The sequence below is a fragment of the Podarcis cretensis genome (genome assembly GCF_951804945.1).
Source record: "Podarcis cretensis genome assembly, chromosome: 14".
NCBI lineage: Eukaryota > Metazoa > Chordata > Lepidosauria > Squamata > Lacertidae > Podarcis > Podarcis cretensis.
The window spans coordinates 12,690,573-12,717,643 of NC_137183.1; the positions used below are offsets into that span (position 1 = coordinate 12,690,573).

Genomic DNA, 27,071 nt, shown 5'->3' on the forward strand with positions numbered 1-27,071 from the left:
CACTGCTGTACAAAAAGGCAACCCATCAAGGCTCCCATTTTACAGATGACAGGCACTCCGAGGGGGGAGTTCTGAGGAAGGGGAGAAGGTCCACCCCAGGTACCATTCCAAAGGGGTGTGTGTGACAAAATGCCGACCCCCAATCAGCTGCACCCCCTGGGACATGCGCCATGCCCCGTTATGTACACCGTGCACCACACCCCCTGGGATGCATGCCATGCCCCCTGGGACGAACTCCGCTCTGGGTACCAGAGCAGGTTGCTTCGCCTCTGCTGAGATCAATAGACCTAAGTAGTAAGGGACAACAAAACTGTTGCCTGAGCGATCACCTCAATTTATTGAGAGAGCACAGCAGCCGCATCAGAGCCCAGGAGGTCTCTGGCTGGAAGAGACAAGCCATTGCCCTGACTCAAGGCAATGCAGACAAACAGATATATTGTGCTTGTCCATATAATCCTGTTTTGTAACACTTGCTGCTGACAACAGGTACTACTATGCCATAAGATCCATTGTCTTGTGGTATGTACAGTTATTTATTGTTTGATATTATTTTTGCTGTAAAATGTGTGAGATCATGATATTGTATTTATTTGCATTACTTAGTGCTTTAACTATCAATGAAGCCTAGGATGGCGAAACAAGGCCAATATTCCGGAAATCCTTGTCTAGACTCTGTGAAAGGATTTTGTGGAACTGTAACAAACCTTTCATGTGGATTGTTTGGACTTTATGAACAGACAGGTGGAATAGACACCATTACACAGATGGACCTTATGCATGAAATTGACTAGAGAATGATCTGATGCACTGGGTCTTCTGCTTTGTTCATTTGTTGAACTTTATGAGTTACTTCTGTTGAAATTTACAATCAATGAATAGTATACCTTATTTATTTAAGAACACAGCCAGTTACATCTTGTGTGTTTATTGGCGATGCTTTATGTGACCATAGGTTGGTTTGCTGTTGTTCTCTTTTCCTGCAAGCACCAGCCTACAGCCACCCCAGGCAGCACTCACTGTGAGAGCCAGAGAGCGTGAGAGGTTCAGCTGCATGGTCCAGTCCAGGGCCCCACATCGCATGAAACCAGCGAGCTGTGGGCATGTGCGCAATTTCAGTGAAAGAAACACATTGGCAACCTGGCACTGCTGTTTCCTCCTTGTGTATCATCATGCGTTGGCCGTTCATCATTCATGCTAACGATTAAGCAGTATATAAATGCCTGAAATAAAGAAAATAAATAGCAATAAATTTGCAGAGGAGGCCAGCTGGCAAGGAAGGTACTCAGCACCACTGCAGCTGCCCCCCTGCCCCTTGGTATCCCAGACAAAAGCACCCCAGGGGCAGAAATCCACTAGTGCTGTTGTATCGGTGCATGGTAGGAATGGGAACCTCCTTGTGCCGGGGGCAGCTGGTGAGTTGCACATATATATTGAATTTTGCAATAATAATAATAATTTATTATTTGTACCCCGCCCATCTGGCTGGGTCTCCCCAGCCACTCTGGGCGGCTTCCATAAAACCCAAAAATACACTAAAATATCACAGATTAAAAACTTCCCTGAACAGGGCTGCCTTAAGATGTCTTCTGAATGTCAGGTAGTTATTTATTGCTTTGACATCTGATGGGAGGGCGTTCCACAGGGCAGGCGCCACGACCAAGAAGGCCCTCTGCCTGGTTCCCTGTAGCTTTGCTTCTCGCAATGAGGGAACCGCCAGAAGGCCCTCGGCACTGGACCTCAGCGTCCGGGCAGAACGATGGAGGTGGAGACGCTCCTTCAGGTATACTGGGCCGAGGCCGTTTAGGGCTTTAAAGGTCAACACCAGCACTTTGAATTGTGCTTGGAAACGTACTGGGAGCCAATGTAGGTCTTTCAAGACCGGTGTTATGTGGTCTCGGCGGCCGCCCCCAGTCACCAGTCTAGCTGCCGCATTCTGGATTAGTTGTAGTTTCCGAGTCACCTTCAAAGGTAGCCCCACGTAGAGCGCATTGCAGTAGTCCAAGCGGGAGATAACTAGAGCATGCACCACTCTGGTGAGACAGTCCGCAGGCAGGTAGGGTCTCAGCCTGCGTACCAGGTGGAGTTGGTAGACAGCTGCCCTGGATACAGAATTGACCTGCGCCTCCATGGACAGCTGTGAGTCCAAAATGACTCCCAGGCTGCGCACCTGGTCCTTCAGGGGCACAGTTACCCTATTCAGGACCAGGGAGTCCTCCACACCAGCCCGCCCCCTGTCCCCCAAAAACAGTACTTCTGTCTTGTCAGGATTCAACCTCAATCCATTAGCCGCCATCCATCCTCCAACCGCCTCCAGGCACTCACACAGGACCTTCACCGCCTTCACTGGTTCTGATCTGAAAGAGAGGTAGAGCTGGGTATCATCTGCATATTGATGAACACCCAGTCCAACCCCCCTGATGATTCTCCCAGCAGTTTCATATAGACGTTAAAAAGCATGGGGGAGAGGACGGAACCTTGAGGCACCCCACAAGTGAGGGCCCAGGGGTCTGAACACTCATCCCCCCCCCACTTTCTGAACACGGCCCAGGAGGAAGGAGCGGAACCACTGTATGACAGTGCCCCCAGCTCCCAGCCCCTCTAGACGGTCCAGAAGGATGTTATGGTTGATTGTATCAAAGGCCGCTGAGAGATCCAGCAGAACTAGGAAACAACTCTCACCTTTGTCCCTAGCTCACCGGAGATCATCAACCAGCGCGACCAAGGCAGTTTCAGTCCCATGATGAGGCCTGAATCCCGATTGGAAGGGATCCAAATGGTCCGCATCCTCCAGGCGTGCCTGGAGTTGTTCAGCAATGTAGGAACGTGGGTGGAGCTGTGGGTTAAACCACAGAGCCTAGGATTTGCCAGTCAGAAGGTCGGCGGTTCGAATCCCCTTGACGGAGGTGAGCTCCCATTGCTTGGTCCCTGCTCCTGCCAACCTAGCAGTTCGAAAGCACGTCAAAGTGCAAGTAGATAAATAGGTACCACTCCAGTGGGGAGGTAAACGGCATTTCCGTGCGCTGCTCTGGTTCGCCAGAAGCGGCTTAGTCATGCTGGCCACATGACCCAGAAGCTGTACGCCGGCTCCCTCGGCCAATAAAGCGAGATGAGCGCCGCAACCCCAGAGTCGGCCACGCCTGGACCTAATGGTCAGGGGTCCCTTTACCTTTACCTTATGCAATTAGTTTGTGTAGGGTCCCACTTTTTTAATTATACAACTCTTTGGCTGGCAAGGGCTATTGGGTAAGCAATAAAGATTTTTTTATTCAGCCTTCAGGGGATTTCAAACTGTTGCATTCTGCTAACACAGCCCTCCCCCAAGAGAATCCTCCACTGTGCAATCCCTGGGGACAGAGCTATAATCTCCAGGGTTTAACATTCAATCCCTCTTTCCCAGGGAACTCTGGGAATTGTAGTCCTATCAGGGGAATAGGGTGTCTCCTAACTGTCAGCACCCTTAATGAACTAAAATCCCCAGTATTTTGGGGGGAAGCCACTGCTGATTATAGTGACAGGATACTGCTTGAAAAGTATAGTGCAGAAGGAGATCACAACTCTTCTCAGTATCTGAATACAGAGAGAGGAAATCTTTGTAGAGGACTCAAGTGTGCTTCAGTCTCTTTGGTTTAACCTTCCCTCTAATACTCAGCTCTCTTTTGTCTCCTGTAGCTTTATTTAATTCTCTTTCTCCCTCTTCCCAATTCCTCGCTTCCTTTATCACTGTTCCTGTTCCCTTCCTCTAGGCCTTCGCCCCTTCAGCTCCAAAGAAAACGATGAAAGAACGAATGAGACACCAGCAAGGCAGGCGTCAAACATTGGCGTGCGGTTTTCCCATCCAGAAGAGGACACAAAGAAGATGAACTTGACTTCTTGGACTCCCGTCACTGTGGGCTTGTATGTATTTAGAATTTAATTTCTCATTACAGAAGCAAATGCTCAGTTAATTATTCATAGGGCCACCTGCCTCCCTCCCCTCTACATTTTGCATTTGAATGTCCTTTCCAAGGATTAAAGATGCATGGCTTCCTTTAGCATCTTAATCCAGTTAAATACAATAGTCAGCAATAATTGTTTTCCAGGATATTGTTCTTGGTTTGTTCATTGGCTGGTGCCGCAGGCTTTCATGGAGGCTATATATATATATTTCCCCTGAAGTTTGAGAGGTTCTATTTAGGAATATAGGAAGCTCCAACTGGAGCGCTCTCAGGCCAGTGTTTCCCAGTTGTCGGTGTTTATACCACATATTTTTAGATTGGCCTTGAAAGAGTCTTTATATGCTTTCCATTTTTAAGTTCGGATTAGAGTAGTTGCTTTGGAAGATGATAATCAGGCATCCGCACAACATGACCAGTCCAACTAAGTTGAAGGTGCCATTGGCTTTGAAGACGCTCAAACTCAGGACGAAAGGGAGAAATGAGCTAAGAGGAAGGCATTCTTGGCAAACCCTCACCATGATCAACTCCTGTCTGGAAACCTATGTCCCCACTGTGGAAGGACGTGTGGATCCAGAACTGGCCTCCAGAGTCACTTACAGACTCACTGTAAAAACAGTGTTTATGGAAGAGAATCTTACTTCGCTAGTAGTGATTGCCAAAGAAGAAGAATAGGAAGCTGCCTTATACTGAGAGTCAAACCACTGACCCATCTAGCTCAGTACTGTCTACACAAGACTGGCAGTGGCTTTCCAGGGTTTAAGACCGAAGTCTCTCCCAGCCCTACCTAGAGATTGAACCTGAGACCTTCGGCATCCACCTTCATTCCTACGTAATCTGATATACCATTGGACTTACTCCTAGAGGGATGCTTCAGTTAATTAAGGCTGCAACCTTATAGGGTGTGTGTGGGATGTTAGGGGAGGGGTAGTACCTCTGGTGAGGTACATGTCATTCTCTTTTTGGGATTGTTTGTCCACCCTGCCCTCATCTCCTACCTGTGGCTCCTAGAAGCTGTCAGCGTGTAACAACGGCCACCCCCCGCCCCCGCAAGAATTGGCTAAACCAGGTGAGGGTAACCGACAGGTTTGGTAAGTTCAAAATGGGTTTACTCACAAACTCTCCAAAGGTCAGATTTATGTGCTTTTCCATACAGCATTCAGAAGAAGTGCACAGGCAGTAAAACTTTACAGTGGTGAAAGTTACTGAATTATTGGTATAGGAGCTCTAGAGGGCTTGTAAGAGCCATGTGGTCCTTCCCAAAGTGAGCTAAGCCTGGCAGGACTCTATGGTGTTAACCCCTTTAGACTTAAGTATGTTACTTGTATGTGGCTGGTTATCCCACAATAACTACTCCATTATTACATAACAACAGTAAGCAGTCCATACAGTAGAACATTGGAAGCTGGCTTATACTAAGTCAGGCCCAAAGGCCCACCTAGATCAGTTTCCAACATTTGGCAGTGGTACTCCCGGGTTTCAGGTGGAAGATCGTCTCTGTCCAACCTGGAGATGCCAGGGATTGGACTTGGGACCTTCTGCACACTTGCGGTATGGATACTTGTCTGAAAACAATGCATCTTGCATAGTTGCAGATGAGATGCACAGTTGCTCAAACAGCTGCATCTCTTACAGGAGGTCATTCCAGAGACCTATATAAAAAAAGCAGCTCTTCCTGTGACTTCACTACCTTCACTGAAACAGTAAGAAGCAGGACTCTTGAAGATGATCCCGAGAGGAAGACGCGCCGCCTTGTAAGCATTTCACACACCAAGGAACCCCAGCAAACGAGCCATGTGTCTCTTCTGAAACAAAGAACATTCCCTTAAAAAAATAAGGGACATCTGGCAATTTCTACTTGGCAGTAAAAGTTACCACATTGTGACAGCAGAGCATCAATCAGCGGCGACTGACTAATGATGTGATTATTCACATTCAGTTATTGATAGGCGTGCTTAGTGCACAGAAGGAACGAGGCTCGAGGAGAATGATAAGCAGTGGCAGAGGGACATGGCACAGGAAAAGGTGCGCAGGATGAAAACTATGGAAGCTGTGGAAGATAAGGGGTGTGGAACATCAGACCACAAAGAGCAGGAGGAAGAACAAGAGTATGCCTTCCATCAGGAGTTGTGAACAGATGGCTAGGTCTAACCTGCCCTCTCCACCTCAAGCATTTTGAGGTGCTCTGCTAAGGGTTGCAAGGGAAGTGGAGAAAGCAAATAGGCCACACCGGGTGAGGCAAGCAGGTGAAGTCCAGACAAAGTCAACGCAGGGCTATTTAAGCCAAGGAGGGTGGAATCTTTTCCACCCCAAGGATTGCATTCATTCATTTTTAAGCAATCTTCCAAGGACTACATGCCAGTAGTGAGGAGGGAGCGGGGCAGAGGGAAAAGTAGACCGAGCAACAAATCAAAATCTTATCTTTGTCTCTACATATAACCCTCACCCAGACAAACAAGAGTTCAAGGACACATTCCACCCAGGCAAAAGCACTTGGATTATGAAGCAAGGCTGGTGAGGGGAGGATAACGAAGCCTGGAGGGCCACATTTGGGTGCTGGGCCTGAGATTTCCCATCGATAATCCAGGCAGATGGGCCCTACTGGCTAGGGCTTGGAAGATGCAGTCTCAGTCAGGGGCTAGGCATGTCTGAGGCATTATGTAGGCAGACAATTCCCTTCTGCAGTATGCCTATCTCCCTGAGGAGCTGGCTGTGTTCCCTTCACAGAGTTACTATTCCCAGAGTTCCCTGAGAAGAGGGATTTGTTGTTGAAGCACTCTGGAAAATGTAGCTCTGTGAGGGGAACAGGGGTCTCCTAAGAACTCTTGGTACTAGGGGTAGTGCATTCTGCTTTCAGGCCTGAGTGTTAGGAATGTCCTACTCACGTGTGGGACCCTGGCAGAGACACATGCCCGGCTGGCATGTTCTCTCCCTCCTGGTCGATCATCCGGGAGCTTCAAAAGCTTTCTCCAGCCCAAACATCTCAGCGACTGATACCAAGAGGCATTAGCACACTTAGGATCCTGCAGAGTATTAGCAGTTCGCGTACAGAACTCAGTAGCACAGCATTTTGGCTAATCTACTTTATTTACATATAATACACTCGGAGCATTCTGACTTAGCTCCTTCCTCTTTCTCATCAGACAGCAAAGAGAAAGAAACAAAGGACAAAAGTTCTACATTCCGGAACACAGTAACATAAACACCCTGTCTCCATCACTTCTCACTATGTGGAATGAAAGCATACACCGTCATGTGATAGACAACAATCCCATGACTGCAAACATGGAGCAGGAATCCTAACACTGGGATGCTGTCCAACACTGCCACTACCACCCTTACCTGGGTTGTGTGGCAGCACCTGCAAAGCACAAAATTTGAATATGCTCATTTATGTCTTAATGCAAATTGACTTCAGCTGCATCAAAGGTGCTAATTCCAATAGATAATTACAGCTTGTCATCAGCCTCCCAGGCCCAACTAGCTTGGGAGGCTCTTGTTGCCAGCTGGGAATACAGTGAACATCATTAACTACCCATGGCGTCATCACTCGCAAGACTCTCTCTCTCTCAGAGCCAGTGTGGTGTAGTGGTTAAGAGCGGTAGTCTCGTAATCTGGGGAACTGGGTTCGCGTCTCCGCTCCTCCACATGCAGCTGCTGGGTGACCTTGGGCTAGTCACACTTCTCTGAAGTCTCTCAGCCCCACTCACCTCACAAAGTGTTTGTTGTGGGGGAGGAAGGGAAAGGAGAATGTGAGCCGCTTTGAGACTCCTTAAAGGGAGTGAAAGGCAGGATATCAAATCCAAACTCTTCTTCTTCTTCTTCTTCCTGTGAGACTGGTGTTCTTGGAAGTGCAGTGCACCCCAAACTGCGGTGTAGGACTTCTCCCAATGATGGAGGTGGCACCCAGTGTCAGTTTACATTTCTTAGTACAGAAAAATTTGATCTGATGGGTAGAGATCTTTCCTGTTCTGCTTAGTTCAAGAGGGTTCTGGAAGGTTTCTTTCTATGTGAAAGAAACAGGCAGAAGGTTTTTGATGCTTGGGTTATTCCTTCTGGGAAGCTGGTTTAAACTGGTTCTGTTATCTTTCTGACAAGGTCATGCTGACTGTAATAGTCGGGCCAGGAGGAGCCTGGGTTTCACTTACTTTCTCTTTCTATCTCTTTCTTCTGGTGTGGTCTGTTCTGTATGCTTAATGTTAAGGTTTAGTCTATAAGTATTATAAGTTAAGCTAAGTCTGCTGCAACTGGATCTTTTATGGACTGTGCCAATCCTGAATGTATTCGATTTGTGACCATTACTCTCATTCGCCTTCAGTAGCAGTAAAGCTCTGCTGGATGAGGAACAATTGCCTCTGGCGTATTTTTGGGAACTCTGCAACATATTTAAGTTTTTTCCTCCTCTGGACAACACCTAGTTTTCAGTGATAAGACAGAGAACCCTTCCTCCTGCATTCCAGCCTCCCCTCCTGGTGTGGCGTTGACCCCTGTTGCTAAGGAATCTGTCCTCTGTGTGGATGGGGAATGCCAAAGACCTGGGAGGACCATCTCGCACTTCCTGGCCTCTTTGCGCTATGGGGCAGGGTCTCCATCCTGCCTCTCAGGTCACCCCACCAACTGCATTCTCTGCATCCTCCTCCTTTTCATCACCTGCCAGCAACTGCAATCTTAGCCCTGAGCCTGTGAGGCAGATTAGTGAGAATCCGGAAGCAGCTGCAGGAAAGAGTGCTTTGCTTTGACAGATCTAATTTATTTGTTGAAAATCTGAAAGTGGGAACCTGCTTTGCCAGGAAATTCCTCCAGGTGATATTTTTTAAATGCAGAGCCTGCCTCTAAATGGTGCGATGACTGAATTGGTGTTAGAAACCTGAAGAACACGAACATGGTTCTCCCAGGACAACTGAAGCAAGCAAGCAAACAAATTAATTGTTTAAGTGCTTTACAAATCTCTCCATGCAAACTGTTGAGACAATGTAAACATCTACCTCCCTCTCCTTGAAGTTTTACAGGCAATTAATTTAATTGGTTATGGCTGGTCTCATAGCTTCTATTATGAACAAGAGCTATTCATTGCAAAGGTCAAGGGTAGTCTTGCAGTATATTAGCTGTAATTCTCTGAGGCATAATTTAGTTATTTATGTTGTAAGTTGATGTGCTTTGAGGTTCCTTCGCTATTGCTCTTTGCTACCCTTATACAGGATTATAGATATGTTACAACATTGCACACTGCAATGCATTGCTTATCTAAGGTTGGTTATTCTCATATTAACCAGACCTGCTATTGAAATCTTCATTAAGAAGATCTGTCCAGAGCTCACACCACCACCTTATGAACTAAGGTGGGTGGCAATGAGAGACAAGCATCTTCTCAGTCATGATTCATTGTTTGTGATACTTCTAATGTCCCTCTGGTTCACTTTTTGATGGCTTCCAGACACCACTTGAAAATAGGGATGAGTGGATCAGTCACTTTCTGGGCCTGGTAAAATTCACATTTATTTATTTATACATAAATCAGTTCCATACCATTCTCACTTTAAAGTGCTTTTGGGTAGGGTTCCCCCCCCCCCCAGCTGAGAACTATATTGCAAAATTCAGGGAAAGTGTGAAATCTGAAGGATAATTATGTTTGGATCTGTGTATTCGTCCAGGAGGTGGCGAATCAGGTTGCTTTGCTTAAAACCATTGTTTTTGAATTTATTGTAAAAAACGATCCCTCCCCCATGCCCCCAGAGTGGCTTAACCATCAATCTAACTTCCAGGGGGCCTTGGAAATTTTAGATGTGTGAGGGGAATGGGATGTCTGAAAAACTCCATACTTTTCTTTCTTTATTATTTTTTTGTTACATTTCTATACCACCCTTTCTTCCGAGTATGTGTATGTTATGCCACACTGGCTCTTAACAGATTAGAATTCCTGGGATCCTTTGGGAGAAACCATGACTGTTTAAAGTGGTATGGTGCTCCTGCCCACCTATGACTCCTATAAATGTATTTTTGACCACCACCTAGGGACGCGGGTGGCGCTGTGGGTTAAACCACAGAGCCTAGGACTTGCCGATAAGAAGGTCAGCGGTTCAAATCCCCACGACGGGGGTGAGCTCCCCCGTCTTCTGCCAGCCTAGCAGTTCGAAAGCACGTCCAAGTGCAAGTAGATAAATAGGTACCACTCCGGCGGGAAGGTAAATGGCATTTCCGTGTGCTGCTCTGCTTCGCCGGAAGTGGCTTAGTCATGCTGGTCATGTGACCCGGAAGCTGTACGCTGGCTCCCTCGGCCAATAAAGTGAGATGAGTGCCGCAACCCCAGAGTCAGCCATGACTGGACCTAATGGTCAGGGGTCCCTTTACCTGTACCTTTAGGGACTAGGGCAGCATGAACTGGCTGGACGAGGGGTATAGCCAAGACTGGGACACACTAGGGCTACGTCCTAGGCCAGTGATAGTAAACCTTTTAGAGACCAAGTACCCAAACTACAACCCAAAACCTACTTATTTACCGCAAAGTGCCAACACGGCAATTTAACCTGAATACTGAGGTTTTAGTTTAGAAAAAGCAACAACTCATACATTAACATCTTTTGTCTTAAAAGAAAAACACAATAACAGAGCTTTCAGTGATACAAACAACTTTTTTTTTGGAAAGGTAAAAGTTTGCATTTGGCATGCTTTTGAACAATTAATGTGATTTTTGCTGTTGTACGCATGCTGATAATTTGTCTAACATTGCTGAACTCAAGCCAGCTTCCTCCCAAGTAGGAACAACAAACTAGCGGGTGGCCCTGGCGCATCAAAAGTCGAGGCCTGGACAGAGCGGCAGTTTCCCAGCACGAGCCCTCCTCTCCTCCTCCCAGCATGGCCTCGAGGGTGAAAATGGTGCCCTAGCAGTGCTGGGACCATGCTGGAAGCTGCCAGGAGCCTCCTGCAGTGCTGGAGCACCAGTTTCACCCCCTAGCTATGGCCCGGCTAGGGCAACAGCGCACGTGCCCACAGAGAGGGCTCTGAGTGCCCTCTCTGGCACGAGTGCCATAGGTTCACCACCACTGTCCTAGGTCTTAGCCTGATCCTTTTATTCTCCCTCCCAAAGTGCTGACTCCACCCCTCTCTGACTTGCTGTCATTTTAGCCAATCAGAGAGAGGCTCCAGCCCACTGGTGGAATTCTCAGGCACTGCATCACCAGACTCCAGTATCACATGCCACTGTAAACATATGGTATAGATGGGACAGGGTGGCGCCGTGGTCTAAACCACTGAGCGTCTTAGGCTTGCCAATCGGAAGGTCGGCAGTTTGAATCCGCGCGACCGGGTAAGCTTCTGCCAACCTAGGAGTTCGAAAGCACGTAAGTAGATAAGCGTAAAATTGATAAATTGATAAATTGATAAATTGATAAATTGATAAATTGATAAATTGATAAATTGATAAATTGATAAATTGATAAATTGATAAATTGATAAATTGATACTGCTGCGATGGGAAGGTAAATGGCATTTCCATGATGTGGCGTTTGCCCGTTCTTTCGGAAATGTCTGTACAGGGAGAGAGAAAGGGTGAATAGGTAGACCAATAGAAAAGCTCAGAGGCGGAGGCTACCTGTTTTTAAAAGGCTTAGCCAGAGGTTTAGACAGTTGGGAAAAAGCAGCTGGAAGACAGATGGAAATAGAGAGACAGTTAGTGCAGTTGGTTCTTGTGTGAGGGGAGGTAGAAGAGTGGGACTGAGTTAGAGACAGGATAAAATAAGACTAAGAGGGTAAAGGGTAACAGCATTTCAAATGCATTTAAAGTTTATTTGTGTTTGCAATAAACTCCAATCTTCGTTGTTAACTTGAGAACCCGACTGAGACTAAGTGTTTTACCGGGGAGAACCTGATTGGTGGCAGCGGATTAGTGGTGTACGGGTCAATAGTCCATGAAACGACCGGGGGCTCCGTACAAACGCCACACATGTGCTCCGGCTTCCATCACGGTGTTCTGTTGTGCCAGAAGCGGTTTAGTCATGCTGGCCACATGACATGGAAAGCTGTCTGTGGGCAAACGTCGGTTCCCTCGGCCTGAAAGTGTGATGAGCGCCGCAACCCCATAGAACCACTTCCGCCCTGCAGAGGAGGTGGGATTGAGGATGTCACGGCCCCAGCCCCCACGCAATTGGAGGAATCCCCGGCCGTGTCACCCCCTGGCCAGCCAATTGGCTGGCTTTGGGGGTGTGGCCCGCCCAATTTAAACACAGGAACAGCCGGGGATCTCCCTCTTTTCCCACCTACCAGCTGTTCCTGTCCCCCCCGCCCTTTAAGCTTTTCGTTCCTTGACCTTGCTATGGACCTCTGTTGGTCGCCATTAAGGGGCCTGGTAGGAATTTTTCCACTTGGCAAATTGGCACCGGCCACTTGGTTTTTGCCTGCCTCGTAGCAAATCATCACAACTTTCTTAGTATTGGCGGTTAGGCATTGGTAGTGGTATTGTTATGTAGATGGAAGGGGGGAGGAAGCACCATCACCTCCCCCGCATATTGAAGGGTACTCCGATAAAGGATTCTGGGGGGTGTGGCCCTGTCTAAAGCCTATGGAGGTGAGGGCCTAAGGCAGGCCCCTGAGGGGTGACCCCGGGGAGTTCCTAGTTGATGTGCATCAGCAGGACTTTCCCTATTGGTGGTTAACCCTTCCTGGACTTCAAGCAAACTGGCTGAAGCTGGATAGTCTGTTAGGACCAATGCCTAAGCCAATAACGCTCATCACCTGTAACCAATATAGTTGTGGCCATATTTAGCCCATTAACCTTAAATATCTGTGTCATGTGTCTTTATTTCCACTGGGGGGGGGGCACGGGAACTTGCCACACAACCACCTTTGAATGGACTTAACCGTCCAGGGGTCCTTTACCTTTTTACCTTTTGTGGTATAGATGAGGCCTTAGTCCTCAAGCACCCCTAAAAAATTAAGCCCCATTGAACAAAGTGGGATTTATTTTTGAGTAGACATGAATAGGTTTGCACTGAAAGTCTGGAATGCTAAACACAGTGGAGTGTAAGCCCTATTGGATATAGTGGGGCTGCTGAGTAAATAAGCATAATATTGTAAGAGTTATATCCGGCCTCGAAGAATGCTGTTGGTGGCTAGTAGCTATGCTGGCTATCTTCTACCTGCACTGTCTGAGGCAATATGACTCTGGATACCACTTGGGTAGGGTTCTGTTCCATTAAGGACCTGCTTTGGGGCTTCTCATAGGTCTCACCGCTGTGAGAAGAGGATGTTAGACTGCATGGGCCATTGTTTTGCCCAAGCAAGCTCTTCTTATGATCAGTCCGCCCTAATGAATTCTCTCTGCAATGCACTTCCATTGAAACACTGGGTATAGGCCTCTATTAGCTGTTCTGTTCAATGTCAGGTGCAGTTCTTTAATACTGCTTGATACTCCATTAACAGCGTACAACTGTGAGGTTTTCAGAGTCTGCCAATATACTTCTCTTGTGCTGCAACCAGCTGTTGAGGCAGGATTTGAACAATTTAGATTTTTCCTTGTTGTTCACAGACTAAGGAAGTGCATAAACCATTTTAGCAGGAGTTCTGCTAACAAGCAACAGCTGCCAAGGTAATGAGTGTGTTTAAATAACCAGATTGATGTAGGAGGGGCTCTCTGTCGACAGAGAAAGGAAATGGGGAGGGGGAAAGTAAAAAAACAAAAACGCCATGGAGCTTGACAGAGTTGCTGGTATGTGGTATAATGCATAGGAAAGACCACCTTATCAACATGAGGGCTCATTTAAGAAATGTTCAGTTTGGTGGAAAACAACTTGCTTCGTTTGCCTGTTTTTGGTGCATGCTTTTAATTGAAATGGATATAATTTGAGTTATTGTGTGAAAGAACTGGATACTTATGAAAGGTATAGGGGGCTGAAAAGCTAAGGCTCTGCCTACCTAGGTTGAAGTTAAGAGTGGGGGAAATCTGTCAGTTTCAGTTGCTTGTTTTTCCAAACCACAGAGCCTGGGACTTGCCGATCAGGTCGGTGGTTTGAATCCCCACGACGAGGTGAGCTCCCGTTGCTCGGTCCCTGCTCCTGCCAACCTAGCAGTTCGAAAGCACGTCAAAGTGCAAGTAGATAAATAGGTACCGCTCTGGAGGGAAGGTAAATGGTTTTTCTGTGTGCTGCTCTGGTTTGCCAGAAGCGGCTTAGTCATGCTGGCCACATGACCTGGAAGCTGTATGCCGGCTCCCTCGGCCAATAAAGCGAGATGAGCGCTGCAACCCCAGAGTCGGCTATGACTGGACCTATTGGTCAGGGGTCACTTTACCTTTACCTTTGCAACAACACAGAGTGCCCCCCCATACCCCATGTGCTACTTTGCTGCCCTCACATGTAGTGGAAGATCCCTATTTGCCTCTTTCCATCAGAGAAATGTTGGACAGCATGGAGTTATGCAACTCCCGAACCAAGGAGATACGTAACTATACAGCTTTTAAAAGATTTTCTTTTGGTAATCATAGGGGCAGAACTACCCAAACTGTACAAAAAATTATTCATGTATGCCACTACAGCAGCAGGAATTTTACTTGCCCCAAAATGGAAAGAAGACGAAGTCCCAGCAAACGACGAATGGATGCAAAAACTTGCGGAATATGCAGAAATGGAAAAACTTACCGGAAAAATAAGAAACCAAGAGAACAAACTTTTGGTAAAAGAAGGGAAATGGTTCACTAAATATTTACAAGCTGTAAACAGATAAGAAAATTGGCAGGATTATTGTAATAACCTGCAGTTTTATAAGGGTATATATTTAAAGTAGATGGATAAATGAGCAAATTAAGTTAATTTGGATATGCAGAAAACATTACAATAAATTTAAGGAACCATAGAAAGAGGGGGAAGGAAGTCAAGTTTTGAAATGCTAAAGTGATTGTAAAATTATTGAAATGTATAAAATTGAAAATCATAAATAAAAATAAAATAAACAAAAGTAAAAGATTTCCGAAGGCAGCTCAGCCCTGTATAGGGAAGTTTTTTAATGTTTCATGTTTCATTAAGTTTTTATATATGTTGGAAGCTGCCCAGAGTGGCTGGGGCATCCCACTCAAATGGGCAGGGTATAAATACCATTATTATTATTATTATTGAATTGGGCATCAGAGAAATGTTGGAGGTTATGGAAAAGCTTCCCCCTGCTTTAACTGGGGGTTATAAATAACAATTGGGACTAGTGGGGGGTTAGCACCCCAATGCTGCTACAGTGAGCTTTTATAGTTAAAAGAAAGGAGAAAGTTTTTTGTTGTTGTTACCATTTTATTAGATTTATTACCTGCCCTTCATCAGCAAGTCCCAGGATGGGTTGCAACAATTTAAAATTCATATTTAAGAGCAGCTCAGACAAATGCATAAAATGCAATCTAATTTTATTATACAATTGAAAATGAGTGACTATTTCGTGTCCCTTCTCCCAGTCCCTTTGCCATTACTGGCTATAACACGGGGAGGTGTGGGCTAGTTCGTTGCTTATGGGTTGAGAACATCGCCTACATCGTCTCTGAAAGTGAAAGAGTGAGAGAATTGTTTCCAGAAAAACTGAAATTTTGAAATGTCCCTAACACAGTGTTTGAAACTCCCATTGTTTTAGGCGCATTTCACGAGAGGGAATTTCATTATACCAGTTCAGCCTACCTGAAGGAGCGTCTCCACCTCCATCGTTCTGCCTGGACACTGAGGTCCAGCGCCGAGGGCCTTCTGGCGGTTCCCTCATTGCGAGAAGCAAAGCTACAGGGAACCAGGCAGAGGGCCTTCTTGGTAGTGGCGCCTGCCCTGTGGAACGCCCTCCCACCAGATGTCAAAGAGAAAAATAAGTACCAAACTTTTAGAAGACATCTGAAGGCAGCCCTGCTTAGGGAAGCTTTTAATGTTTAATAGCTATTGTATTTTAGTGTTTTGTTGGAAGCCGCCCAGAGTGGCTGGGGAAACCCAGCCAGATGGGCAGGGTATAAATAATAATAATAATAATAATAATAATAATAATAATAATAATAATTAGCGTGAGCCATTTCTGAGCTCTGGGTGCAGAACTGCACCTAAAATTTCAGATTAAAACTGCAGAGTGGAAGGAAAGGAGAAGCTTTTTCTGCCTCCCCACTTCCAGCTACTCTCTGAAGACTGGAGAACAGACACTCTTAAGAATATTAGGGGGGTAGGCAGGGGAAGGGCTATACCACATGAAAAATGAACATGAATTTTGGCTGCAGTTCATTCATTTTCAGCTTTGTATTCTTGTTATAAAGAAGCGCACCTAGACATTCTGTTGTTGTGCCCATAACCTAGGTTTAGGGTGACATTTAGCTCCTAGCTTTCATATCTCAGTTTCTAACACTGCCCTAATGGGAGTAGATCCTTGCTCTGAGTCCCTGTGACTCAAGTTGTACAGTCATACCTTGGGATAAATACGCTTCAGGATAAGTATTTTCAGGTTGCGCTCCGCGGCGACCCGAAAGTAACGGAGTGCATTACTTCCGGGTTTTGCTGTTCACACATGCGCAGACGGTTGAAATTACATCACACGCATGCGTGGAAGCGGCAAATGTGACCCACGCACAGATGCGCAGTCACGTCTTACGTTCTGTTCAGGATGCGAACGGGGCTCCAGAACGGATCCCGTTTGCATCCCGAGGTACTACTGTATTCCAAAGATGGGAAGCCTGAGGCCCTCCAATATGTTGGTGCACTACAACTCCCATCAGCCCCAACCAGCAGAGCAAATGCTCAGGAATGGTGGGAGTTGTATTCTAACAACTTTTGGAGGCCTGCAGGTTCTCAACACCTCCCTGATTCCAATCTGATTTCAAATGCATGATGACTTGGGAAGGGAGCCGAAGATGATTGTGAAGAGAAACTCTGATATGGGATAGATTACTTTTCTTCTGCTAAGGCTGCTGCTACATAACTAGATTTTTTTTTTATATAAAAAAGGAGGGAGAGTTTCAGAATAATGTCTCTGTAAACTGTAATTTAGATAGTTGCAAGCTGTGTCCTGCAATCAGCAAAATTATAGGCACACAATTACTGTTTTCTTTATTAAAGTTTCAATTTTAATGTACTGTGGAAAAACTAATCATTTCCTGTGAATAGCATCACCCACTTTACCCAAAAACTATTTGTGTTGAGTCAAAATTAAAATGTGCGCTGTTCTTCAGGCTTCTGGTTTGACAGTGTTGAGGGGGGGGGGGGAAAGGGCTGATTTGTTTTATTTTTATCCAGCCTTTCCTCCAAGAGGTTGAGAGCGCCATGTGTGGTCCCCTCCCTCATTTTATTCTTGCAGCAACTGTGTGAGGTAGGTTTGGCTGAAAGAGCATGATTGCTGAATAGAAATGTGAACCTTGGTCTCCAGAGTAATAGTATATCCACTACAACACACCGACTCTCAGAATGGCAGGCTCTTTTAAGGGGATCAGTATTTTGGGATCTCAGGGAGATGTAGAAGGAATGGAACAAATCAGCCAGTGTAATATTTTCCCCTGACTTTACTTGGCCTGACACAGGTCATTTTCTTCCACTTTGTGATGGCCTGGGACTCGGGCTCAGGCTTGGGCCCAGAGGAGTCTCAGTCGGCACCGGATCCTTTGCCTCAGGCAGCATCTGAACCAAGTATGGGGCCTAATTCTGAAGAGCCCCACTCTGCACAGGTTCCCCTGTAACAAGCACCAGCTGGGCTGAGTCAGGAGCCTGAGCCTGCCCTGGCTCCAGATGCAGGGATTACCTCGTTGCCTCCAGCTGGGCAATCACTTACAGCTGCTCCACTACCAGTTGGGTCAGGAGAGGCTGAGGCAGCCTCTAGGTCTAGTAACTCACTGAAATATCCTGAGCAGCAGAGACTGAGGTCTGAGAGAAGGAGAGACCTGAGTACTCGCAGGAGTGCTCACCTTCGGGCGAGACAGGGAGGTGAGTCACCGGGGGATCAGGACCGGCTGTTACCCCAACAAAGATAAATGGCTGTCGGACCCCACCCTAGGTTGCGGGAGCAACATTGCTGTTTGCTAGAACCTGCCTGAGACCCTGTGCTTGACCTAGCCTGGTTTCCTGCCTTGTGTCCTGCCTTGGCCCTGTCGGACTGACTCCTCATTTAATCCTTGGATTCGGGACCGGACCTGGACCACATTGCTTGGGTTAACCCCCGGGCCCAGCACACACTTCTTCTTTCCATTGGTTTGGGTTCTACTCTCTGGAGCAGCAGCAAACAAGCTTGCTCCATCTCCCATGTGATAACCCTTAAAATATTTGAGGAGGCAGCCATCTTCAAATATGGGAATCTAAAAGTGTAAGAGCCTGTTGGATCAGCCTAGTGGCCTATCTAGTCCAGTATTCTATTCTCCCAGGATTTGAGCACAAAAGCACTCTGGTTTCTAGTAGAGGCAGTTTTAAGGTGGCGCAGCCAATAAGGTTGCACTGTGTGCCACACTGCAGGGTTCCCCAGAACAATGCTGTAGAATGAAGTGTGAGAGGTGAATTTTAGCCTCATACAGGGCACCACTATTTGAAAGCCCAAAGTCCACTGCTGTTTCCAGCGACTGGTATTCAGAAGCATTAGTGCTTCCGACTGTGGAGGCAGAACAGACATCATGGCTAATAGTTGCAGGTAGGTAGCCGTGTTGGTCTGCCATAGTTGAAACAAAATAAAAAAAAATCCTTCCAGTAGCACCAGTCGGTCTCTAAGGTGCTACTGGAAGGAATTTTTTTATTTTGTTTTGATCATGGCTAATAGGCACTACTAGACCTTTCCTCCATGAATTTGTCTAGTCGTCTTTTGAGATTAGCCCCACCCAATGGACCAGAATGTGGTCTAAACCTCCCTTTAAATCCATATCAGCGAAAAGAAAAGAACTCACTCTGAAACTCACTTACAGATGGTACCTAACACCACAGAAACTGGACCTAATACGTCCAGGAACCTCACCCAAATACTGGAGAGTTTGCAACTCCACAGGCACATACCTCCACATGTGGTGGGAATGTCCCCAAATTCAACAATTCTGGACAGCAATCATACAACAAATATGCAAAATAACCAAGCAAGTATTAGAAGTCGCCCCAGAACTGGCCCTACTAAACAACTTCCAAGATAATAATGCCCACTCACATCATAAAGAGCTCACAACCCACCTGCTCTCAGCAGCCAGAAGCATCATAGCCAGACACTGGAGAGACCTGTCAGGAGTAAGCATGGACCAATGGTATCAAACAGTATGAGAAACAGCCTTATTAGGAAAACTAACCAATAAAGTGAAACTGACACAGGGACAAAGGGAAAAAGATGTCTTCACCCTGGTATGGTTCCGCTTTATCACATACACAGCCTAACAAGATAACAAGAATCTGCTGACAGCATACGAATCAATATGCCTAACCTGATCCAAAAACACACACGCACCCCACTCTCACACAAAAACAAACCTCACTACGGCCAACCAAATACAACCAACCACACACTAGGCTTCTCCCCAACTTCTTTCACTACCAAGGAAATACAACAAGCGAATAGTAAGAGAACCCACACAAGTGACGCTGACACAAAACAACCACACATACACTAAGTAGAAGTATTGCCATCCCACCCCCACCCCACTCACCATTCCCCCTCCCCCTCTTTACCCCTCTTTTCTTCCTAACCTAATACTGTATGTAATGCTAATGTCTCACGACAAATGAAACTGATCTGTAGAAAATGCAATTTGAAAAAAGAGACAATGCACGTATTTTTGTAAACTAAGAAAACTTTAATTAAAAAAAATATATTTTTTAAAAATCCATCTAGATTGGTGGCCCTCGCTGCCTTCTGCGAAAGTGAGTTCCACAGTTTAACTATGCCCTGCTTGGTGAAGCGCTTCCTTTTATCTGGCCTGAATCTTTTAAAGTTCACCTTCATTGGTTGAAATGCAACTCCCTTGCTGGGTTTGGTCGCTATTAAAAACAACAGCTTCCTTGTTCATCTACTGCAACACCTCCTTCCAAAAAAACGGATTCATTTCTTAATGCATTTAATTTTCCAAGTGGATAGAGGGGCTTTCCACTCACTTGTTTGCTTTAAAGAGAATCAACACTGTTGACAACATAATTGGTGGTAATTGTAGTACTGTGTCAGTTTTAATAAACTGCCCAACTGGAAAAAAAAAATGTTTTACAGATACAGCCATTTCCTGCATGTCGTAAATGAAGCCTTCTATATCCTTCAATACCAGCCTCTTAAGACCACTGCTTAAAAAAAGAAACCCCTACTGCGCTGCATATATGTATGTGCGTGTTCCCTGCCCCCACCTTGTTAATAATAGAGCTGTCATATCTAATAAAATATGAAACAACCATCCAGGGAAATAACACAAGTGATAGATAGCACAGGGCTGATTTGCTGGGCCGAGCGAGCACAGAAGCTCAGTGGCTCAGAATGGGATCATAGAATTGTAGAGCTGGAAGGGATCCCAAAGGCCATCTAGTCGAACCCCCTGCAATGCAGGAATCTCAGCTAAAGCACCCATGGCAGATGGCCATCCAACCTCTGCTTAAAAACCTCCAAGGAAGGAGAGACCACATTCTCCCGAATGAACAGCGGAAGAAGGTTCTTCCTGACTGGAATCTCCTTTATTGTAACTTCAAGCCATTGGTTCAAGTCCTCCAGAGCAGGAGAAAACAAGCTTGTTCCATCCTCCATGTGACAGCCCTTGAGATATTTGAAGATGCCTTTCAGTCTCTTTTCCAGGCTCAACATACCCAGCTCCTTCAACCGTTCCTCATAAGGCTTGGCTTCTGGAGACCCTTGATTGTCTTAGCTGCCCTCCTCTGCATGTGTTCTAGCTTATCATTTAACTTTGGGAAGGTTTAGGGGCTTCACAGGCAGTGATGATGCCTGACCCCTTGGATATCTGTTCAACAGCCATGAGTCAAATGGAGATTAAGTTGTGCTCCAGCAGAAGTTGCCTTTGATTATTCAGTCAATGGGCTTTCCTTACACCTAAGACCTGATAGATCAGTAGCAGCAGCAGTTGGGTGTGTGTCACACACGGCTAACCACTGTGGTGCCCTTCAGATGTTGCTGGACTACAACTCCCACTAGCTACAGCCAACAGGCACAATGATCAGGGGTGATGGGAGTTGTAGTCTAACAACATCTGAAGGGCACCACATTGGCTGATCAAAGGCAGCACTACTGTATTTTTTGCTCTATAAGACTCACTTTTTCCCTTCTAAAAAGTAAGGGGAAATGTGTGTGCGTCTTATGGGGCAAATGCAGGCTGCGCAGCTATCCCAGAAGCCACAACAGCAAGAGGGATTGCTGCTTTCACTGCACAGTGATCCCTCTTGCTGTTCTGGCTTATGAGATTCAAAATATTTTTTTTCTTGTTTTCCCCTTATAAAACTAGGTGCGTCTTGTGGTCTGGTGCGTCTTATAGAGTGAATAATACGGTATGTTTTGGACAACTGAGTAGCAACAGAAGGTGAATTCCGATGGGTCCGTTTCACTAGGCCGACGCAATGAGCATTGCCACAGCATTGCCTCAAAATGCAAACTTTCTTTTTGCCAGGACAGGATCTAGCTCTGAAAGCAGCTGAACTACAAATTGTCAGATTACAAATTGACTTAGCTCAGTACCCTCTACTCTGACTAATAGTGAATGTTAAGAGTTGCAGATGCAATTTTTTCCAAGCCCTGCCCATCGATGCCAGGGACTGATCCTGGAACCTTCTGCATGCAAAGCTTCTGCTCCTAGCACCAAACTGCAACCTTCCTATGGTCCACTGGAGTTCTCTAAGGACAGTGCCAATTGGCTAGTGCCTGAGATGCCATGAAGCCCCACACATCCACAGAGCCAGTTTGCAACTTCTAAATAGTGTGTGTGTACGTGTGTGTGTGTGTGTGTGTGTGTTTAGCAGTAGTGACCAAACTCGGCCCTCTAGCTGTTTTGGGACTACGTTTCCCATCATCCCTGACCACTGGTCCTGTTAGCTAGGGAAGATGGGAGTTGTAGTCCCAAAACAGCTGGAGGGCCAAGTTTGGCCACCACTGGTTTAAAGCTAGTGAATGAATGATTAAATGAAAAAATATCAGGATAAGCCGAGATATTCCAAAAGCCCCAATGGTGACCCATTTCAGATCACCTTTCAGACCAACATTGGCTCCCAGTACGTTTCCGAGCACAATTCAAAGTGTTGGTGCTTACCTTTAAAGCCCTAAACGGCCTCGGTCCAGTATACCTGAAGGAGCGTCTCCACCTCCATCGTTCTGCCCGGACACTGAGGTCCAGCGCCGAGGGCCTTCTGGTGGTTCCCTCACTGCGAGAAGCCAAGTTACAGGGAACCAGGCAGAGGGCCTTCTTGGTAGTGGCGCCTGCCCTGTGGAACGCCCTCCCACCAGATGTCAAAGAGAAAAATAACTACCAAACTTTTAAAAGACATCTGAAGGCAGCCCTGTTTAGGGAAGTTTTTAATATTTAATGTTGTACTGTTTTTAACACTTGATTGGAAGCCGCACAGAGTGGCTGGGGAAACCCAGCCAGATGGGCGGGGTATAAATAATAAATTATCATCATCATCATCATCATCATCATCATCACATCACAGGATGGAGATGCAGTGGATGAGAACAGAGAGAAAAGGCCTGCTTGGTAGTGGCACCCAGACTGTGGAATGATTTCCAAGAGAGGCTAGCTTGGCACCTAGCATGATGCTATTTTGGTGTCAATAAAATACCTTATTTATTTCCCTCCTTTTTTATTTTTTAAAAAATGCTCTTATGCTGCTTTCTGCATTTTACGTGTTCATTTTATTTCTGCCTACTGCTTTCATGATGCTTTCTATACTGTGGTCTTTTGCTGTTTTCCTTATCTTGTTTTATTGCAATTTTAACTTTCTGTAAGCAACCCTGGGCACCAGTTAAAGGGAGAGGCATAAATCCCGAAGTAAATCAAGAGCCAAGAATTCGCTTTTTTTTTTTTTCTGTGCTGCTGCTTGTGGTTCATGTTTATGGTCGGTGGCAGCAGGGGAAGGGCTGTAGCCCAGTTGTATAGCATCAGCCCTGCATGCAGGAGATCGCGAGTTCAATCCCCGGCATCTCCAGGTAAGCCTGGGAAAAGAATCCTGTCTGAAATTCTGGAGGGCTGCTGCTAATCAATTGTCTGACCTCTGTAAGACAGCTTTCTATGTTCCTTGAAAGGAAAAGGAGGACTCGGTGTTGCTAAGGACAGAAATGCCGTCAGAGCCTCTGGTGCAATGGAGGACCTTCTCTACAGTATCTGTGGCATAATTGTCCATCCTATTTCTTCTTCCTTTCCCAGCTCCTATCTTTATAATTAGACCCTTGAGGAAGGATCATTACTCAGTGGCACGAGGTGTTTCTGAATGACTTCCTTTTGACTAGAGTTGCCAGGGACTGAACTGGGGAGGTGGGTCTTCTGCATGCTATGCATGAACTCTGCCGCTGAGCTTTGGTCCTGCTCAACCAGAATCAGAACATGCTTCTGAACCTACTGCCAGTCAGTTTAACTGAGTGACTGAATTGCAGCATGATAAAATAAGGGATAGTGATGTATGGAAGTGAAAGCTGGACCATAAAGAAAGCTGATCGCCGAAGAGTTGATGCTTTTGAATTGTGGTGCTGGAGAAGGCTCTTGAGAGTCCCATGGACTGCAAGAAGATCAAACCTATCCATTCTGAAGGAAATCAGCCCTGAGTGCTCACTGGAAGGACAGATCCTAAAGCTGAGGCTCCAATACTTTGGCCACCTCATGAGAAGAGAAGACTCCCTGGAAAAGACCCTGATGTTGGGAAAGATGGAGGGCACAAGGAGAAGGGGATGACAGAGGATGAGATGGTTGGACAGTGTTCTCGAAGCTACCAGCATGAGTTTGACAAAACTGCAGGAGGCAGTGGAAGACAGGAGTGCCTGGCGTGCTCTGGTCCATGGGGTCACAAAGAGTCGGACACTACTAAACGACTAAACAACAACAACAACAAAATAAGGCAGTCCCTCCCCACCCAAAGGTTAAAATTCCATAAACCACCATGTCCTCACTAGGGATAGAAGAACAATTTTGACTACCCAAGCTTCCCATTCCAATCTTAAATCCAGTTCTTCACATTACTGGAGCAGTTCGCATCATGAAAAAAAATATCCTGCATTTTAGTGTGATTTTCTTCCAATAAACACATTTCTTTTCGTTTTGACTAATGTGCATATTTCTGAAAGCAATTTCTCCTAATGCAGCCTTTCTGAACCTGGGGTTGCCAGATGGTTTTGGACCAGAACTCCCATTATCCCTGACTACTGGTCCTGCTAGCTAGGGATGATGGGAGTTGTAGTCCATCTGGGGACCCAAGGTTGAGAATGGCTGTCCTAATGTGATGCATTTTAGTTTTTTATTTCCACTAATGCCTTCATTTGAATGCACACTTATTACCTAATATGTACATGTATGTGAACATTGTCTGGTTGGAGAACTGCACATCAAGATTCATAGAATCATAGAATCATAGAATCATAGAATCATAGAATCATAGAGTTGGAAGAGACCACAAGGGCCATCGAGTCCAACCCCCTGCCAAGCAGGAAACACCATCAGAGCACTCCTGACATATGGTTGTCAAGCCTCTGCTTAAAGACCTCCAAAGAAGGAGACTCCACCACACTCCTTGGCAACAAATTCCACTGTCAAACAGCTCTTACTGTCAGGAAGTTCTTCCTAATGTTTAGGTGGAATCTTCTTTCTTGTAGTTTGGAACCATTGCTCCGTGTCCGCTTCTCTGGAGCAGCAGAGATAAGTGAGAAATTCGAAGGATTGGCTGTGTTTCAGCTAGGGTTGCCATATTTTAAAAAGTATAAACCAGGACACCCCAAAAGTTGTTGAGTTTTTTAAATGAATGAATATTGGGACAAGAGCCACATTTCAGAAATTCCTCGCGGACATCACTTCCGCCTTTGAAATTCCAGTAATCTCCAGGAAAATTCCGACATATGGCAGTCCTAGTTCCAGTTCTTGTATCATTTTGGAAATGGAGAATTTGATACATCTCCCTCATCCCTATTCCTCACTTCCTTTGCAATCCTAACAATGCTTTCCTACTCAGAAGTAGGAAAGGTAAAGGGGACCCCTGGACAGCTAAGTCCAGTCTTAGGCGACTATGAGCACTCATCTCACTTTCAGCCCGAGGGAGCTGGCATTTGTCCACAGACAGCTTTCCAGGTCATGTGGTCAGCAGGACTAAACTGCTTCTGGCACAATGGAACACCATGACGGAAACTAGAGCACACAGAAGTGGTGTTTACTTTCCTACCACAGCAGTACCTAGTTATCTACTTGTACTGACATGCTTTCGAATTGCTAGGTTGGCAGAAGCTGGGACAGAGCAATGGGAGCTCACTCCACCGCATGGATTCGAACCGCCGACCTTCCAATCAGCAAACCGAAGAGGCTCAGTGGTTTAGACCACAGCGCCACCCACTTCCATACACAGAAGTAAGCCTCATTAACTAATTCCCAGGAAAGTGAATTCATCTTGCAGAGCTCTTGTTAGATTAAACCATTTGCAAACAGGCATTGCTTTAGTACATTACTGAACCCCTCGCACAGCTTCAACTCCGCCTGTTTCTGGGTTTACTTCAGGAATTCTTCATCTTGTACTGGCAAGATGTGAACTGCTGCATTGCAGGCTGGGCTGCCTGAGGCTCCTGGTAAGTGATGTCAGATCTTGGGGCTTCAGAGCTTCCACCTCCAAACCCACCAGACATGGCATGCCCATGAGTGTGCCCCATAGTGGAGCCCACAGCCACATAGGGATGGCCATCTGCCCGGGGGCAGGAGAAACCACTGCAGAGGCAGGGGCAGGAATGGGGGTCTAAGCAGACGTCATAGGAGGTGCACCGCTGGCAGGGGGGACCATCTGAGACGTCCTGCTCCTGCTTTCCCTCAGCATGGTGGCAATAACAGGAAGGTGAGTTAGGATTGCGGCTGTAGGTTACCTTGAAATGATTATATTATTGTGCGACCAATTGTCAGGCTTCGGGGAATTGGCTTCCTCCCTCCGTGGCAGTAGATAAGAAGATCAAAGAAATGAACATTTTACCAGTTAGAAACTTTTAAAATCCCAGCAAGAGAACAGAGAACACTTGTCCTAGAAATGGCAATGCTCCCAGTTAAGGATTACACCCCTCCATCCCTATTAATCTACATCACTGCTATGTCTTGTAATCTGAGCTTGTACCCTCTGCGCTTGTTGGGACTTTGCCTACATGCAGCTTCCCACAGAAGCAATTAAGGAGTTGGCCGAAGGCCAGGAAAACTGAGCAGAGGGAGTTATTCTGCCTAGAGAGATGGAACCTTGGATACAAGGTCACCCATAAAGGCATGATGACTCATGACTTTCCTGCGTGTGTGTTGGTTGGTTGGTCAGTGGTTGTTTGAGAGTTAGTTGGAGTTTGTTCAAAGAGAGTTACGATCCGAGCCTGTATCCTGTACAGTGGTACCCCGGGTTACATACGCTTCAGGTTGCAGACTCAGCTAACCCAGAAATAGTACCTCGGGTTAAGAACTTTGCTTCAGGATGAGAACAGAAATCGTGCAGCGGCAGTGCAGTGGCAGCAGGAGGCCCCATTAGCTAAAGTGGTGCTTCAGGTTAAGAACAGTTTCAGGTTAAGAACGGACCTCCGGAACAAATTAAGCGCTTAACCTGAGGTACCACTGTAGCAGCGTCTTGTTCCTGCTTCATCCTGCCAGCTTGCAACCGACTGCATCTGGACAGTCTGTGTATGCTCTGCAATATTCAACAGCATGTTCTGTTCTGAGACTTTCTGAGCTCTTTGTGACTTTGGGGGGATTGGAGGAATGCTGTCCAACGACTGCGAATCTGTTACCCCTCTCTCTTCCAGTGTTTCTTCTCCCAGCTGTTCCCCATCCAGTATTTCCCAGCTTCTGCCTTCTGAACTAGGCCCCTCTGCAAAGCACTATTCCAAATCTATACTGCCCTCCTGCTCCTGGGAAGATTCAGGAGCAGGAGCAGGGGGAGGGGTGGCCCCCACCATTCCTCCTCTGTGCAGCCCTCCTCAGCACGGTCTCTTACACCAATACATCAAAGAGTCTATCCTGGGAAGAGCTTTAAAATACATATTTTGCACCAAATTCTGCACCAACAAAAC

At 46.3% G+C, this 27,071-nt stretch overlaps 2 long non-coding RNA genes across 2 annotated transcripts in view; one reads left to right on the forward strand and one right to left on the reverse strand.

Moving 5' to 3' along the window:
• Nucleotides 1-872: 872 nt before the first annotated feature.
• Nucleotides 873-5,740, reverse strand: LOC307203057. Its single transcript, XR_013833114.1, has 2 exons — nt 5,623-5,740; nt 873-1,220 (listed from the first exon to the last, which is right to left on the reverse strand). It is a non-coding gene; the product is annotated as an uncharacterized lncRNA (long non-coding RNA).
• Nucleotides 3,759-27,071, forward strand: part of LOC307203058 — a 61,239-nt gene continuing 37,926 nt past the window's right edge. The window contains exon 1 of the long non-coding RNA XR_013833115.1: nt 3,759-3,894. This is a non-coding gene — a long non-coding RNA (uncharacterized lncRNA). The remainder of the gene's footprint in view (nt 3,895-27,071) is intronic.